Source organism: Typopeltis vanoorti, chromosome 12, assembly GCF_054136105.1.
Source record: "Typopeltis vanoorti isolate ZY-2024b chromosome 12, IOZ_Tvanoo_1.0, whole genome shotgun sequence".
NCBI lineage: Eukaryota > Metazoa > Arthropoda > Arachnida > Uropygi > Thelyphonidae > Typopeltis > Typopeltis vanoorti.
The window spans coordinates 116,281,979-116,285,639 of NC_143560.1; positions in this window are offsets into that span (position 1 = coordinate 116,281,979).

A 3,661-nucleotide genomic window follows, 5' to 3' on the forward strand; every position below is an offset into this window, starting at 1 on the left:
AGAACTGGAAAAATTCAATATTTTATTATGAGTTACACCGGCTAGACTTAGTCGGGCTTTCTTCAACCAAGAGAAGAGGCTCAGGAACTGTCGACCTGGATAAGGGGTAGAAGCTCTACTACTCTGATGTGAGCTCGACAATGTCTGCTCAGCCGGATGTGGGGACACTCACAAGCCCCCAGTCAGACTCTGTTGCTGAGTGGAGCCCATCGGGGGGACAGGTATGGTGTTAAGGCTTCAGATGAAAAACCATGATTTGGCTGTGGTGCAAGCCTATGCACCTAATCTGGAGTCAGAATACTCTGCCTTCCTAGAGGAAGTGGATGCTCCTTTTGACAGGGTGGCAGACATGGAATCAGTCCTGCTAATGGGTGACTTCAATGCACATGTTGGAATAGATGACCAGACATGGAGGGGTGTGTGGGAGGAATGGCACCCCTGACCTTAACGCGAATGGGCTGAAATTATTGGACTTCTGCTGTACTAACAGCTTGTCCATAATGAATACCTTCTTCCAGCACCGAGAACGCCAAAAGTATACCTGGTACAGGGATACACTAGAACAAAGGTCTCTGATTGACTTCTTTATAGTCTCAGCAGACCTATTTTCCTCAGTGTTGGACGTTCGTGTAAGAAGAGGGACAGAACTGTCAACTGACCACCACCTTGTTTTGTGCACTCTACGGCGTCAGAAACCAGATGTTACCATCAATGCTGGTAGGCCTAAGCAGATATACCGCGTGAAATGAGAGGTATTGGAAAATGAGCCTGTGAGGAAGAATTTTGCAGATGACATTTCCTCCAGGTTCAAAGAAATTCCCAAGCATACTACAGATGTTATGGAGGAGTGAAACTGCTCTCTCATGCTGTGGCAGAAAGCGACTTGGCCTGGCAACGGACAGTGAGAAAAGGACAACTTGGTGGAACTAAGAAGTCCAAAAAACTGTCCAAGCAAAAAAGGAGCCCTACCTAACATGGCTTAGGGTAAGGTCACCTGACATGAGTTTGCGTTATGCATCCCGAACAAAGTATTCTGGCAGACCATCTACCGCCTTAGAGGGAGGAACCGTGCACAGCAAGGGCAATTACGGCCTCTGATGGTGCGCATTTAACAACCAAGAAGGATATCCTGCAGAGATGGAGAAAATACTTTAAGAGCCTTCTTAATCCGGGTGGCCCAGCAGTTTTGGACATCCAAGAGGTGCAGACCAGGGCAATGACTAGTCTCACAGCAGAAGAGGTCCATTTAGTAATAAAATCGCTAAAACCGGCAAAGGTTGCCGGCGATGATGAAATTCGGCCCGAAATGCTAAAAGCCTTAAATCAAGACGGTGTTCTCTGGCTGACTCGATAGTTACTGCAATCCTTCTGGTCTCCCTTTAAGAAGGGAGACCAGAAGGATTGCAGTAACCATCGTGGCATCTCTCTGCTCAGCCTGCTTGGGAAAGTGTATGCTGAGTACTTGGAAAGACGGTGTAGGAGCATAGTTGAGTCAAAGTTCCAGTCCAGGAAGAACAATGTGGCTTTCGTTCTGGTAGAAGCACAACTGACCAAATCTTCACTTTAAGGCAAGTCTTTGAGAAATCTTGGGAATATGCCAAGAATGTCTACACGTTTTGTGAACTTTGAGAAGTCATATGACCGGGTTCCTCGGGATAAGCTTTGGCAAGTAGTACAGGAGTGTGGAGTGGATGGCCAACTATTAGCTGCCATCAAGTCCCTGTATGAATGCCCAGAGTTTTGTGTCAGGGTAAACAGCACAAAGTCTGAACCTTTCAGTCTCAATTGGCCTCTGCCAAGGGTGTGTTCTGTCACCCCTCCTTTTCATATTTATGGACTGGATTGATAGGCACAGCTGAGGCAGTGAGTGTGTCAGAATTGGAAGATGTAGCATTGGACGTTTGCTTTTTGCAGATGACCTAGTTCTGCTTAGCTCTTCCACAGATGACCTCCAGCGGATCCTGCAGACGCCGGAATGAAGATCAGAGTGGCTAAAACTGAAACATTTGTGTTCTGAAGACAACCATCCCGGTGCACTCTACGTGTAAGTGGAGTCCCAGTGAGGCAGGTGGAGAAGTTCAAATACAGTGGGTTCATATTCACGAATGATGGAAAATGGGACGTAGAGCTAGATACTCGAATTGGCTTAGGAAGCTCAATATTGCGGGAGCTTGGCCGTTCGGTAGTATTGAAGTGGGATTTAAGCCAGAAGGCATGGCTGACTGTCTTCATTACAGTCTATGTCCCCATCCTCACCTATGGTCATGGGAGTTGGGTAAGGACCAAAAGAATGCGGACACAAATCCAAGCGATTCGTGTCTGGCTGAAGTGAGGTTCCTTTGAGAGGTTGTGGGGCTGACAAGTCTCGACAGAATCAGAAGCTCTGCAATTCGGGAAACCCTCAATACTCAATCGCTGTTTCTCCGTGTTGAGAGATCACAGTTACGTTGGTACAGGTACCTGGTCAGAATGCCACAAGAGAGGCTCCCTCAGCAGGCCCTCTTTGCTAAGCCAGAGGGTGGGAGGCCACGTGGAATGCCAAGGACTCGCTGGATAGATTATATCCAAAAGCTTGGTTGGACATGTTTGGGAATCCCACCAGAACACCTGAGCTTGGTGATAGAGGATCGTAACTTTGGAAGTACCTCTTGCAGCTGTTGCCCCCACAACCCAATTAGGAAAGGTGGGCCTTGAGAATGTATGTATGTATGTGTGTATGTATAATATGAGTAACCACCTTTTATTTATGCACAGCGTAAATTGGACCCATTGAAAAGATAAATCCCGCCAACAATGGCCAGTTTTTAGACATAGAAATGTATATCTAGGAACGTTACGAAAAGCTTGATAGAGGCAACTATTGAAGACTGTAGAAGCATTTGAAAAAAGTTTTTTTTTGGAATAAAATTTTTGAAATGAAAAATGCTGTAGGAGAACAAATGTTTCCTAATTTAGCAACATTAGTTATAACTGTATTGTGCCTCCCTATTCATCAGCAGCAACTGAAAAACTATTTTCAGAAATAAAAATAAATAAGAATAAAATAAGAAATGAACTACAAAGTCCCTTGATGAATGGACTCCTTTTAACAAAAGAAAAATTGAAACTTTCATCAGCTACAGATTTTACTATTTCTGAAGAGTTAATTAATTTAGCAAAATCTACTAAAAATAATGAATAAATACTTCGTGTTTTTCTTGTGAACCGGCACCCCTGTATATGTATATATGTAAATAGCATATTAAATAACTGAAAATATAATGTTACATTATTTTAAATGCTACAAATTATATTGAATTAATACACATATTAAGTGCTAGAGTTAGTACTGGGACTTTTATGATGAATGACAAATGCAGTTCTTGGACACATAGATGACTACTATGAGATGAGTTTTGACTTTTTTTTTTTTCCATTTTTGTCGTACATGTGTTAATTTAGAGGTTTTACATTGACTTCATCTATGATAATAAGCTAGTGATATCTTAAAATGCCAAAAACAGAGTGAAACGAAAAACAAATAAAAATCTAGCACTTTTTTTTTTCAGATTTAGTACCTTTTTCTGGCATAAGTTGGTACGAAATATTTTTCTGAGTGGTCACCCTGCAGCAGATAACACACGCCATCTCGTGTTATATAAATATAAATATAAATATAATG